Genomic DNA, 15,618 nt, shown 5'->3' with positions numbered 1-15,618 from the left:
GTTGAGAGAATTATTGGTCTTCACAGATGTACTTCTGATGCCTGGACTGTTCAGGGGGTGCACTCCAGTACCCCCCAGATCCTGTGTCGCTGATAGTGGTTGCATGCTGCACTCTCCACAATCTGGCACTGGAAAGGGGCAATGCAGTGGAGGAAGAAGATGTAGACGCAGATGCTCCGGATGCACACAATGAGTCCAGGAGTGAGTGCAAGGATGAGCACGCACAGGAGAATGCTCAGGGGATAGACGGCAACCTGGGCAACCTCCAGGGAGGCAGGGACACCCGGGAGGCTTTAATCCAACAAACCTTTAGCTAGCCCAGCACAGATGGACCTCCAACACAAGTCTGTGCTACAAGCTCCATACTCTGTACCTGACAACAAAATCTGCCTGGGTAGGAACATTAACTATGTGCCTTGTCAATAAAGGTCAATGAGAAACTGCTCACTCATAACATCATGGGTTCCCATCCACCTGCAGAAGTAAGGAATCACCCTGAGCTATGCTCATATATCAAAATTTAATGAATTAACCCAATGAAGCAGAAAATAAAAAATGCAAAGGTGTTACGCATCACACCAACTTGTCATCAACTAATAGCGGGGCAACATAAAACCACCAGTGAGAAACCTGTGGTGTGCCTAATGTTCTTTAAGTTTACACTTCCGGGTGCTACATCTAGGTGCTCCCTCCTCGCTGGCACTGGCACCTGAGACAGCCTGCTCACTCTGCTGTTCTGTTAGCCTCGATGACCTTGGCAGGCATCCTCTGGCCCGTGGAGCCTTTGATGGCCCCGCCTGGGAGGGAGCAGCCAGTTCCATGGTTGGCACCTCCCCAGTCACTGCAGCCTCATCGAATCCCATGATCACTGGCAGAGGGGCAGAGGAGCTGCTGCCCTCATCCGGAGGGCCTTGAGAGGAGCCCGTAGGGACAACAGCTGCTCATGAGCTGACGTGGGATCACTTCGGACCGCCCTGCTCACCATTAATGGATGGGCACAGAGCTGTGATGCTTGGTGCCCAATCCATTACCCACACTGGCACTGACCAGCTGAGGTCAATGTTGCTGTGAGGGTTTGCAGGTCGGAGGGCAACCCCAGTAGGCCCTGATTGTTCTCCTGCAGGAGCTTCTCCACAAGAGTCGCCACTCTCTCCATGGAGGACGCATGGTGCACGGCCATGAGGCTCATTGCATCGGTGATACTCTGTATGGACTCCTCCAGCACGGGCACCATGCCACGCATTGTCTCATGTATCTCCGCCAGATCCTCCTGCATACCCTGCTGCACTGCCAGCATCTGCTGCCTCACGGATGACTCTAGAGGCACATCATCAGCAATCAACCGAGCATATGCTTGGTTCCCAGCTGGCGGCGCCATGGGCACTCTTTGTCTCTGCCCGCATCTCAAGCGAGTGTGAAGTGCCCTCACTGCTGTGCCCTGGGAAACTAGCCGACAATCTAATTCCAGTATTTGCCCCGGTGCCTGTCTGGCAAAGATGTGATGCTGGTGAGTCCATTTGTTCAGGGCCCTCAGATGTCAGAGGTGGCCTCTCTGCCTCCTCCTCCTGGCCCTGCTCTGATGATGCTAAGTGGAAGAATAAGGACATTTGATTAATTAAAGTGGAGACATTGTAAATGTGCATCCCTGTCCTCCGGATCAGTATGCACTCATCCTTCCATAATCAGTAGTCAACCCATGTTGCTAACTTCAATCACTGAGCATTCAGCAGTGGCATGGCTGCTGGGGGACACATGGTGACCTCAGTGCTCGGCAATCTTACCTCCCTGTGGCACCCCAGCCTCACTGCCACTGATGGACCTGGGTGCATGGTGCCTTCCCAGATCCATCGCTTCCTGCCCATACCTATTGATGGCTAACTGGGCCTGGCATCCGCCAGTCCACATCTGCTCGGCGGCATTGTGTGCAACCATCTCCTGAAAAGAAGAGAGGAACATTGATTAGTCCACCCTGAACCTGGATTCCCATCACATCCCTGCCACCCCAGCCAGAGTGGGACATTGCAGGGCTCCAGTGCTGTGTCACCCCGCCACTTCCGCGCACTCACACCAAGAAGCCAGAGCTGTCTCACCGCCCCCCCCACCTTACCCACATGCTGCCTCCATCACATTTGGCACCACCAGTCTAATCTTGCAAAGCAAGGACGCACACGTACATGGAACGCCAAGGGCAGCGGATGGATGGGTGCCCCACCACCTGGAAGCTCCCCTCCCAGCATGTCAGCAGCCTGACTTTACAGCTCCAGCACTGCCCCTAGGCACAGATCCTTGAGGTTGCCCTCAAAACAGTACGCTGCGTGTCAGTCTACCACATGCTGCCGGTGCAGAACCCATCTCAGCACTACCCTCTCATGGTGAACTAGGCATGGGCAATATTTGCTGGCCCACCCAACAAGGGAAACTTGCCGTGAAGGATTTAATGCTGTCACTGCACTCAGAGTTGGGGTACTGCTGCTGGGGGGGGAAGCCTACCTGCTGTGTTAAGTGACATCTGCCAACCGGGCACTTACCCTTCGCAAGCGCAAGAGGCCATTGACTTGCTTGCGGCACTGGACCAACGTGGATCACACCACCTCATGGGAGCTGACTATCTCTGCCACTTCCTCCCAGGCACATTTGGTCAGGTGAGGGCACCTCCTCATCCTGTCCTTCAGAACGAGGACCTCCCGCCATGCTGCCACCTCCTCCAGGAATGTAACTAGGCGCTCATCAGAAAACCAAGGGGCACACTGCCCCGCTGCCTTACCCTCCTGCCTGGTCTGCTCTCCAGCAGCGCTCTGGGGAGCCCTTCTGTTGGCCACAATGAACAGCCTTTGCCAGGTTGTCTGCGCTCTATTTGAACAGGCCGCCAGGTCGCCTTTGGACCCAGCGGTCATTGCAGTCCTGCCACTGCCCTCCCATTCCCACTATCCTCAGGAGTTGTGCTTCACACTGGGAGGGCCTTAACTGGCCAGCCCACGTAAAATGGAGGCGCCGGGCCAATCACGGGCAGCAATCGGCTCTGCGCCCCGCCGCGCCCGCTCCAAAATGGCCCACTTGACGGAGAGAAAATTCTTCCCATTGTTTTATTCCTGTACCTGAACCTCAGAACCCACATTACTTTTACTTCCAGAACTTTTCTGTACCCCAATGACTCCAACAGATTTTCCCAGTAATTTTCAACACACTGACTTCATGTGCCCCATTTTATTACAATGAAAACACTTCAATTTCCAAATGTCACTCCTACCCTCAGCACCTTCCTTTTTATTCTGAGAAAAAACTTCCTGGGAATTCCCAGCCATTCCTCTTCCTGACTACATACCTTCCTTTCACTTTCCCACTTTCTATCCTTTTCCGATTTGAAAGGGTGACGATAAAAAGGTTTAGCTCTATGAAATAACTCAATCATGAGCCATCTCTGCTGTTTGTCTTACAGTTTGAACCCTCTGTTCCTCTACATGCGTTCTCACTACTAAAGTGATTGGGTCTTTAAATTCTTCCAAAAGAATTACTTCCCTAAAAAGAAGAATATGTTGTTTCCAATTTTAACGCCCATATCCACCAGTCAAAATTATTTTGTTTTACCCTCGCAAACTCAGTATAAGTTTGTCCAGGCTGTTTTTCTCATATTCCTAAATTTCTGCTTGTATGCTTTGGGAACCAACTCATATGCACTCAAAATAGCCTTTTTCACTACATCATAATTCACCTATACTTCTTCAGACAGCGAAGCAGATGCCTCATGCATTCCACCCAACAATTTTGATTGTAATAATAACATCCAGTACTCCTGTGGCCATTTCATCTGTTTAGCTACCTTTTCAAATGAAATAAAGAACACTTCAACATCTTTTTCCTCAAACTTTGGAAGAACTTGTACAAATCTAAACATCTCCCCACTGGGTTTTAGATTAAAGGTTTTTTTCATCATCAGCACTCTCCACAGAATCCAAGATCTCTTTTTTAACTTACAGCCTTTTAAACAGGTTTTCTCTTTTTCTCTCTTTCCTGAAATTCCAGTTCCAGCTTCCTTTCTTTCTCCTGCCTTTCTGCTTGCTCCCTTTTAAAAGCCATTTCTCTTTCCCTTGCTTCTAATTCAAGTTTTTTCAGTTCCTTTACTTGTTCAAATTCAAGCTTCTTCATTTCAAACTGAAGTGTCACCACCCCCAGCAGTGAATCACTAGTGTCAAGTATCACTTCCAACTGTAGATGCTGTGCTATACTTTTAATTATTTCTGAATTTCAAGCCCCCACAGGTAAACCTCAATTTTAACTTATCTGCCAACTCTGTTAACTTACTCTTGGTTATTTTGTGCAACCCAATCAGAGTTATATCTTCTACTCCCAGACAAGTCTTATCAATTGCCAAAGCCGTCTTGCAGTCTCACCACCTCTTAAAAAAACCTCACCAACGCCTGAATTCAAAGTGCTTCTCGTACTCGTAACCTTAAGATTCACCAATTCCAAATACTCCTTCGCCCACAACTATATCTTTACAGATATACACAGCTTTGTAAGGAGGACACAAGTTACAAAAGGTATATTATATTTTAATGTTCACAATAAGTACACAGTCCATATACACCAATTGGCAACCTGTAGCCAGACACTCTGAAACCAAGTGACAGATGCCACCTCAACCAGATGCTATGGATCTCTCCTCAACTCCCCCCAGATGCTTGTCACACAATGAGCTAATCAGTCTCACTGAACTCCGTCTTTCTTACGAGGGTTTCCAATCTCCACTTTCCAAGAACTTGCCTTGGAATCTTCTCCCAAACTGATGCTTTCTGTCAGACACTTGAGCTCTGCAAGAGTTCACCTCCAGGGTTTCGAACTCTCCTTCCGACTCTGAGATGCAGAAGGATCTGGGTTTCTTAGTGTATGCATCTCCCCTGGGTCACCATATGCCTTCAAGCTTTCCTTCATGTACTCTCTCTCACTGACTTAGCCGTCAACAGTATACCAATGCTTCACATGCCCATAGCAAAGAGTTAGACCTTCATCCATTTCTTTGGACCTTTTGGCCTTTCGCTTTAAATCTGCTTCCTTTAAGCTTGAAGCTTGGAGCCTTCCTCTCTGCTCCTTACTTTCACATCCACAGTCAGGACCTTTTCTAGGTTCCTATCTTTTTGACTAGAAGGTCTTCTTAGTTCTTTCTCCTGTTCCACTGCCTTGGATATTGGGGACTTTCTTCTTTAGTTTGAGACTTGCTATCTGTCCCTTTTATGCCAGTCTCTCTCTGGCAGCTACTTTCAACTGACTTTAGCTTGGGACTGGCTTTCCGCCACTTCTAGGTTGCTTCTGCCTGGCAACTGTCCTCAAAACCAGCTGAACTCAAACAGCTTCCAAATCAAGCTGCTGTTTCTAGTTTTTTCTATGTGCGTGTCTGTGGGAGGGACCTGCCTCTCTGGATCCCTGATGCTAGGCAACATCCCAGTTTTCTACTCTTGTGTTTGCCTAACTTCTCTTCCAGTCATAAACTCTCATTAGAAATGCAGGCACCTTTAAAAGGGAAACTTAAACTCAACTTGACCTTTTCTTAACACACAGATATAGAAATACAAATAAAACTTAAACATTAAAATAAAATTTATTCCTAACACCCACAAACACCAATGTTGCTAATGATACATAGATAGGTAGGAAAGTAAGTTGTGAAGAGGACATGGGGCTACAAAAAGATATAGATAGGTTAAGTGAGTGGGCAAAGAATTGGCAAATGGAGTATAATGTGGAAAAATGTGAAATTGTCCATTTTGGCAGGAAGAATAACAGAGAAGCATATTATCTAAATGGTGAGAGATTGCAGAACTCTGAGATGCAGAGGGATCTGGGTTTCTTAGTGTATGAATTGCAAAAGGCCAGCATGCAGGTACAGCAAGTAATAAGGAAAGCAAATAGATTTTAGCATTTATTGTGAGGGGAATTGAACACAAAAGTAGGGAGGTAATGCTTCAGTTATACAGAGCGCTCGTGGGACCACATCTGGAGTACTATATACCGTATCGGTCATCTTACTTAAGGGAGGAAGTAAATGCATTAGAAGCAGTTCAGAGAAGGTTTACCATACTAATACCTGGAATGGCCAGTTATCTTATGAGGAAAGGTTGGGCAGGCTAGGCTTGTATCCGCTGGAGGTTAGAAGAGTAAGAGGCAATTTAATTGAAACATTTAAGATCCTGAGGGGCCTTGACAGGGTGGATGTGGAGAGGATGTTTCCTTTTGTGGGAGAATAAGTTGGTGAAACATGATTTCCCCTTCACAAAACCATGTTGACTTTGCCTGATTACCTTGAATTTATCCAAGTGCCCTGCTATAGCTTCTTTAATAATAACTTCTAACATTTTCCCTGTGAGAGATTTTAAGCTAACTGGCATGTAGTTTCCCACTTTCTGTCTCCCTCCTTTTTTGAATAATGGAGTTATATTTGCCATCTTCCAAACTCTTGGGACATTCCCCAAATCTAGGGAGTTTCAAAAAATTAAAACCAGTGCATCAACTATCTCACTAGCCACTTATTTTAAGACCCTAAGATGAAGTCCATCAGGACCTGAGCACTTGTCAGTCCACAGCTCCAACAATTTACTCAGCACCACTTCTCTGGTGATTGTAATTTTCCTGAATTCCTCCCTACCTTCCATTTCCTGAACTTGCCTATATCAAAAGAAATGCCAGTTATCCACCAGATGGAATTTCTTTTTGAGACTATGGCATTATCATTTATAATATTCAATCGTAGAAAATTCAGCTCACAATGCCTGCCCAAGTGCTAGCACCATATTGAAGCTTTTCATTTTCATTTGCCTACTCATTTTATTATTTTTTCCTTTCAGTATTTGCCTAATTCCCTTTTAAAAGCTGTAATTCGCCTCCCTTGAAAAGCTACTTTACCCCTTGCAATAATGCATGCCTTTTTTTAAATAAACTTTTGTGTGTGAAAATATTCTTCTAAACCCCCCTTTATGATTTCAATACTATTTCTAACTATATGCCCCCTTGTTACAGATGTAGAAACTATAGATATATTTACAGTCACGGATTTGGACACTGGTATCTTTCCCTTCTCCCTCATATATTTATCTAGCCTCCCATTAAATGCACCTATATGATTCACTTCAAATGCTGTGGTAACAAATTCCACATTTTCACCACTCTTTGCGTAAAAAAGCTTTTTTCTGGATAGCCTATTATATTTCTTGGTGACTATCTTATATTGATGGCCTCTAGTTTTGCTCTTCACCACAAATGGAAATATTCTATCTGTGTCTACTCTATCAAAAATTTACATAATTTTAAAGACCTCTATTCGATCACCATTAAGCCTTTTCCTTTCAAGATAAAAGACAGCCTGCCTGATGTTCCTTTCAATTGACTTCCATGTGTATTACAAGTGATTGATCTCCTGCCTCCTGAATTGTCCTCCTGCCGATGTTGAATTTCCATCCTGCCTAGACAGAACAGCGCCTACCATATTATCCTTCCTTTCAATTCTATAATTATGTCCCACTTTAATAATTCCACTTTCCCAATCTCCATCCCTTATTTTGCTTTCACTATTTCTTCTGAAAATGTTATTTATATCCCTATTCTGCCTCATCTGAAGTCAAGTTCCTTTTGAAGTTACAACATCACACTATCTCATCACCATAAGTGGTTGTAGTTCTGCAATTTAATCCCTAATGCTAGGTGCATTTGTATATAGACATTTCAACCTTGTCCCATCATTATTTCTTGGTACCCTTCTCCCTTACATAGATCAATATTCTTTCTTCCATTCTACTTATTCTTAACTTTTCCCCATCTCCTTTTCAGTAAACCTCTCTCTCCATATCCATGAATTCAGTATCTAAAGCTCACACCTATGCCTCTATTTAATCTTGTTGTCGGGAAATTTCTGTTGATATGGATAATGAGGCAACCAACCTTCATTTGTTCCTCAGTTGTTCCAAAATTTGTCCAAGCGCCCAACAAAATGTGAAACTATCACTCCTACAGCACTCTTCCAATCACATGTTAAGTTGTCTAGTCTGGAACTTGAAATCAGGCATGGGGAAAAGGGCAGTCTGGTACCATCAATTTTAGAAAAGCAAAATATGGTGGATGCTGGAAAGCTAAAATAAAAACAAAATACTAGACATGCTCAGCAGGTCTTCCAGCTTTTGTGGAGAGAGAAGCAGAATTGGTGTTTCAGGTCGATTACCTTCCATCAGAACTCATCAATTTTATACCCCTTCTCAATTTGGAAATTGCCTCCTGTATGTGTAGCTTAAATGCACAAAAGTATTTGAAGAACTAAGTGCAGTTCCACTTGAACAAATAGGCCTGTTGTCGCACATGTTTAAATGGAAGAAATTGAACAAATAGTTAACCATCTCAATAGGTTCAAGATGTGGACAATCACATTTGGAAAGTTGACTTCCTATTAATTTCAAGGCTATTATTATCAAGAAATGACATACCTTGATATTATTAGACGCCAACATTTCTGTATGTTGTTTTGGTTTGTAATTTCAGACATGGGTTCTGAGTATAACCCATTTGTAAATGGTGAAATGATAATTACATAATTACAGTGCTGATGGATAGATATACTTTTATTTCCTCTTTCTTCCAGGCTGCTCATGCATAAGGTAATCTCCACAGAAGTTTTGACTATGCAACTATTTAGGTATTTCTAAATGATCTGCAATAGCAGGAAAGGAAAACACAAATTCAAAATATATTTTGTTGCCTTAACTATGTTACTATGTTGTATCCAATTGTAACAAAGTAGCACTAACATTGGACTAATGCATTCATTGAGGAGGTATTTTTTTATTCTGTTGCCCAACAGCTAGGTGAAAATGATTAGAAAGGAATTCAAAAAATGCTGATTCTGTACAATGAAACATAAGTTCTGTGTATTTAGTTGGACAGTATTGCAATCACTTTTTTCCAACTTTTTAAAATAGTGTTAATTGCACCCTTAATACATCTAGGGCAAATTTTTACAGTTCCATTGATCATGGTCTTGAGTAGTAATGGACCTGAAGGCTTGCTCCTATGCTAGTAGGTATGCTTTCCTCCCCGTCAATGGCAGCGCAGCAAGGAAAAATTGTTTCTGAGGATGGCAGATGGCTTCTACCATTTACCTCGGAAAGTGACTTTAGCATAAATTTTATCAATTCAAAGTTGGATTTATTCCAGCAAAGGCCTTTTTTTTTAACTTTGTAAATATTGAGTCGACCTGTCTCATTGGTTAATAGGTTTATTATTTATTTCAAATATTCTTTTCATCTTAAAATATACACAGTACAGGAGGAAGTACTTCTAGTAAAATACTCAACATATTTAAGGTCTTGCCTTTCTGTTAGGAAAAATTGGATTGGCTCCAAACTGCCTTGTGGTGAGTTAACATTTTGAATCTGACATTTGGCAAAAAGCCATTGTGCTGATGTCAGTGATGATCCCTTCAGGGAGCAGCTCTGTATAGACATGAAGCCCAATTCTAAGCAGAACAAACTTCTTTTATTACATTTAGCACCTTCTGGTTGACACTGCGTACTCTGCTAGTTGGAACTATTCAAATTATTTATGAATCTCGACTTATATTAGGATGACAAGCCACATCAGCCCATTACTCACTTATGTTAGATGACCACCTTTTGATCAACTGCCTGACCTGAGATGTTCAATTTCCATGGAACTGTGGCAAGTCTATCGTAGTCATGAGCAAAAGATATTAAAACATATTGATATATTAACCAAATTGGGGGAAATATTTTCCATTGAACAGCCCTCTCTGTTAAAAGTGTGCTGGCCAAATTAGTGGCAGTTATGAGGCCCACCTGGAGTCTGGGTTTTGGTGATGGCATGAGAGAGTCAATGCTGGAGGTGCTGGGCGAACACAACATGGGAGTTATTCTAGGATTTCAGCCCCAGTGAACTTTGAATAATTTAAAATTTATCATAAAAGTTTGCATACCAGCTAGATTATTTTAAAGTGTTGATAACTCTCTTGGTTCTCTAACCAAAGGTCTTGTTCATGTAGAACACTTGGGCCAAATCTTCTGGCCTCTGAATCATTGAAGACTGGACGTACAACTGAAGATGAACATTGGGACCCTGTGGAAGTCCTGATGCACGCACCTGCGTGAGAATTGCCTAGGAAGTTTGAACTTCCGATGGTTAACTAACCTGCTCCCAGGACACTCTGCAAATGTCTCCAACCACCCAATCTCATCCCCCAACCAGATCTGACTACCCCTCCGAATCTGACCCGGCTACCCCTCCTGACCAACTGACTCCACCCCTCCAACCCTGACTAATTGCATGACTCTGCCCAACTACCCCCCCCAACCTGACTACCCACACCCACCTCACCCAGCCACCACCTCACCCATCCGCCCATTTACCAGATCACCCACCTACTTGCCGTGTCACCTACCCACCCTACCCACCTACCCACTTATCCACCTACTCACCAAAGCAACTACTCACCTACCATTCACCCACCCATTCACCCATCCATTCACTAACATTAAGACTGAACCTTTAAACTTGCCATATGGCAGCTATTGCCCTAAAAAAAGGGGGCATGTCCTGTCTCCCCCCAGTCCTACTCTACTTCAATGGAGTTCCCCTATGCTGCACAGTTCTGTGAAAATTGAGATCTGAAGACCCTGGAAGAAATGTACAGCAGTGTCAATTCTGGAGAATTTTCGAGTGCAGCGGTAATCGGTCCATCATTGATGCTTCTTGGAAGATCAGACCTTTTTCATGCGTTAACTGGCCATAAATGTGCTGCCCACAATATTGGGACAGTAAGTTGCACTGGCAGAAAAGTGTATGTTTGCAATATTGAGAGTGAAGAATGATTTATTTAAATTAGAATCCAGTGTTTCTTACAGGTTCCATAGTAGATGTTAGATCACTCCAGTGCATCACTCCCACAGCCACATGGCGCTAACTAGCAGGAAAGACTCCTGTGCTCATCCGAATGTGGAGAAAGGAGGAATAGGAGTATTCCTCTCAATCACATGTTAAAGAACAGGGCCGCTCCTCCCCCTCGTGCCCTGACCACCCTCCAACTCCCACCTCTCTATGACCTGGTTACTGACTGCCTTCTCCAGCTATAAACCCCCCTGGCCTGACACTCACCCAGCCCCCACTACCTCTCCCTCCCCAGCCAATGCAGCCTTCACCCCACAGACAATACCACTGGCCTTACTATCCGCCGATACCCAAGGTCCACTCCTAGTCACCAAAATCCAATCGCCCGCCCTTCTTCACTGAACTGACATCCACTGTGATGCCAGCATAAGCTCAGTATTCACTGATGATTCACCAGCAACTCTGCACCACTTGCCCAACCCATTGGAATCAGTCCTGAGGCCCAATATCAGGGGAGCATCAAGTCTCACCATTCAGGCCAGGGCTTGTAGTCTGCACCTCTGCTTGCCCATAGGATTGTACCCCATGGAATCCCAAAAAGAATAATATACATATTTGTTCTCGATTACCATTCAGATAGTGAAATAGAAAAGATCTGCAACAGACTTACAATTCACATTGTGTTCATTAAGTTCTTTACTGCTTCCTACAAATACACAAATTCAAAGTTCAATACTGTGTCTAAGAGCTGGTTCTAATTGGTTTTGTACTAACAAAGCATGTGGCTGGCTCATTTTGCAGCTAGACAGAACGTAACAATCTGAGAACATAATGAACTTTATTCTGTATAAATTACAAATATTGTTACAGCCTCACAGGACCAGAAACAGCAAGAAAGTACACAGTGAAACAGTGAAGGACTAGTACTGGAAAGTGCTTCAAATCTAGCTAAATATTGAATGCAATTTCCAGCCAAAATATTATGGCTAGATATTTGTCCATTCATAGTCAATGGGTGGAAAATCCAGCTAATTTCTTAATGCATTGACTTCTCCCACCTTCCAAGTCAGTGGAAATGACAGAAGAAATAGTGAAATTGTAAGGCATAAATTAAGCCTTCGATTCCAGTGTAGGGATTTGCCAGGTGGGAGAACAGGTTGCAGAATCAAATCAATAGTGTTATATCCCTGTCCATTACTCCTCATCTAATGTGGTTCGATACTGGGAGCAGAGCCTCAATAAATTATCTCCACACTATCTACGCTATATCATAGCTTGTCTGGGAATTAAGTTCGAGCCAGAAACTGCAGTGAATGTGTAATTGTGGTCTCTTCATTACCACTAGCAGCAAGAGGGATAATCCATTAATTACTTATAAGGCACATATTGAGCAGAATGCAAATATTAGAATCAAAATTACTGACAAGGCTGAGTCAACATCAAAATTTGAAGAAGCTGAATTAACTCAAGGGTAAAACTGCCGCAAGCCCTTTTAAGGAGGTGGCTGCAGAACCAGGATAGAACTGTAGTGCTGCTGAAACATTCAGGATGATTAATAGTAATAGTGTGGTGTATTACAGCTGCCTCTCTGCTGCCCTCTTGGATGGGGAGGTGTAAATAAAGTTAGTTCAGCAATGGCTGCCTACAGTTGAAAATGTGTTAGTCTTACGCAGTGCAACACACAACAGAAAGGTGATGGCGAGACTAGAATGGAATTCTTTTTTACAGTTCATTTGAGAACTTAAGGGCTGAAGAACATTGCAATACAATTGTTTTAGACTTCTAAAATTGATTTTGAGGAAGTTTGAGTGGTTTGAAAGATGTGTGCATATTGTGTAGGTGCGCAGTAAGTCAGCACGGTATGTAATTGAAGAAAAAAGCACTGAAGACATACCTGGCAATGGCGGAATTCAACCCTAACAAAAAGGACTGATGTAATTATGAACAAAGGTTACACATTTGGCTGCAAGCTAATTAAATAAGAGATGTTGAGGATAAAGTAAATGTTTTCCTCACATGATGGGGCCAGGTGCTTTTGAGGTGGTATCAAACCAACCATGTTGTCTGTGAATGTACGATGAACAATTCTGAAACTAATGAGATTCTGAACTCATATCATGGCATGGTAAGAATGAGATTACACTGAGAGTTGCATTCCATGAAAGGAAGAGGTTGCCAAGTGAACCTGTTGCAGATTACATTCTCAAATTAATTAAACTCTTTCGTCACTGTGGGTATGGCACAAGCTTAGAAATCAATCTTAGAGACTGGTTCATAGGAGGCCTAAAGAATAATAAAATCCAGGCCCAGTTTTTTGAGCAAAGGCAGTCAGCTGATGTGGAAGGAGGCCTGTGATGAGACCATGGCCACGTAATGGCAGAAAGAAATTAATTGAAAATTTCCCTGAGCTGGCGGTCCACCAGATTACAGTGAGATCCAGGCCTGGGCAGCCAAGTTCACGGTCTCAGAGTCAGAAATTTAGATGCTACCATTGCCATGGTAGCCACCAACCATATAAATGGCCCCATTTCCAGACAAACTTCTAAGGATTATACGGCCTCCTGTCAAGCATATTTTCGGAAAACCCACTTATCAGTGGGCCAATGGGATTTAAGTGGTGATGGGAGAGTCCCACACCAATCGCCCATCCTGGCAGATTTCCCCATTTGGGCTAGTCACGGTCTGGTGGTTGTCCCTCCTTAACCGGCCCCCCAGGGTCAATTGGAGCCCCACCCAAGGTATAACAACTCCCACCACCACCACCACGCCCCCCCCCCCCCCCCCCCCCCCCGCCACGTTCCCCTACCACCCTTGCCAGGGCCTGGTAGCTTGGTACCATGAGACAATAGACCCCAAGATTCACCTGCTAGGCAGGATCCAGCACCGCACAACTCCTCTTGGTCTTGCTGCAGTACCGTCACGGATACTGCTCCCAATGGTGCTGACTGAACTAAAGAGCTGCCAGCCTCTGATTGGCTGGCAGCTCCCTGAGGCAGGACAACCTGTTCCTGACTAGCGGAAGCCCCACCTGAACTCAATTAATGGCCGATTAATGGCTGACTTTTTTGCCGGGGTGGGGGGGGGGGGGGCAAGGGACTCCTGCACACTGTTAAATCCAGCGCCATGTAGAACATTAGGTTCAACGTATAAGGGCCTAAATTTCTTAACCTTCCCCTCTTCCTCAACTACCAATGAATGGAAAAACCTGAGATCACCCTGAGGTTTCGTCATGTTGGTTCAGGGAAGGTATGGATGCCATGCAGGTGCCCCAATACATCTGGTCTGTTGAGGCCTTACCAACATTAGATGCCACTCCCAAGGCCCCCACAGAAAAGGGAAAGTATAGGCCTGCTCCTTGGAGCTCCAAAAAAAATTCAATGTTCTTGGGGTCTTTTTGAGCAATCTTCAGCGTTCCCTGTAGAGTTAGGTAAAACGTATAGACCAGTACCAGTTGAACTTTGCATCACAAACTCCACCTAAACAAATTTCCCAAAGCAGGTTGGAAATGGGCACAGAAACCTCATTCAAGTATTGAAATAAGGCCTGTGTTCATGTCAGGTGGCCAGTGCCTGAACGCCAATGTAGATCAGGCACAGAGCTCTGTACTGCTAAATTAATTATTGTTTTGTCATGTTTAAGGCCCATTATTTAGTTGCAACTAATTTAAGTTTAGACCTGAAACGTTCACCCCTAGACCTGAGTTGAAATGGTTAGGTAGAAGGGATGAAAATCTTTCTGTCAAGCTTCTCTCTCTCCACTGCCTTTGAGGCTTCCATGTTGTTAATTATTTTTTAATTTTAAAAAGGTTACATATTCTTACTAATTATTTTAGTTAAATGTAGAAGTTTTTTTTCAGCGTAGGTATGAGTATTATGTGAGTAATTTATAGCAATCAAAGTGCTAGTTCAAATTTAAGGATTATATTTGTGATTGCATGAATTTGGTGAGTGAGTGGTTAATCTCAGGGTCCTCCAGAAAATGATGGAAGCAGATAGTAATGTTCAATTCAAATGCAAATTAGGTAGATTTCTTTCTGAATGTAATAATTCGGTCCAGTAATTTGGGACAAGCTGTGTGCTAAGTGTGGCATACTTTGGAGCAACATGTGATTTTAAACCTGTAGTACCCAAAGCCTTCCCCCACTGGGGTTTTTCTCCCCTTATGTCTGGGCCGCTTGTAGACTAATTGATAAAGATTGATTGCTATGGTTAGTCAACAACTCCATTCTCATTGTATCTTATGACCATCAAAATGGTAAAAGGCAACCTCGATGGACCGGGGTCCTTTCCCATCTAGCCACATCTCTGTTCCTCAGCAATCCTGGCTCAAATTGAGGTCACTGCTTATAAATAATCTATTAAATAAAGCTAATTATTTTTTACTTTTTGATGTTTATGCATTTTCATAGGAGCTCTTTGTGATTTACCAACTGTATTATTTATCTTACAAGGCACAGTTTGGTAGCTGCAATATTCTTGCCCCCTTTGTCACTCTTGCTTGGGCACTGGATAGGAAATGCATGTTTGTCAACTCATGATGATAGAATTTGGCTTGGCTGTGATGCCTCTTGTGCTCCAGTGACTGACATGCCCCGAAGAATGGCCACATGGGTGAGGTATTGCGTAGTTGCCAGCAATATTTCAATATTAGTCTTTGCTTTCAAAAAGAGAAAAGAGGAGAAAATTGGAAAATAAAAAATGCCATCTTTCAATCCAGACATTGCTGTTTATTTTTAACATGTTT

The 15,618-nt window shown here is 43.6% G+C and overlaps 1 protein-coding gene across 1 annotated transcript in view; it reads left to right on the top strand.

Annotated features, from left to right (window-relative positions):
* LOC121276736 (A disintegrin and metalloproteinase with thrombospondin motifs 19-like) overlaps positions 1–15,618 on the top strand; it is a 548,651-nt gene that overhangs the window by 412,786 nt on the left and 120,247 nt on the right. The window lies entirely within an intron of this gene.

Source organism: Carcharodon carcharias, chromosome 4, assembly GCF_017639515.1.
Source record: "Carcharodon carcharias isolate sCarCar2 chromosome 4, sCarCar2.pri, whole genome shotgun sequence".
Taxonomy (NCBI): domain Eukaryota; kingdom Metazoa; phylum Chordata; class Chondrichthyes; order Lamniformes; family Lamnidae; genus Carcharodon; species Carcharodon carcharias.
This window is presented reverse-complemented; position numbering and strand designations above follow the sequence as displayed.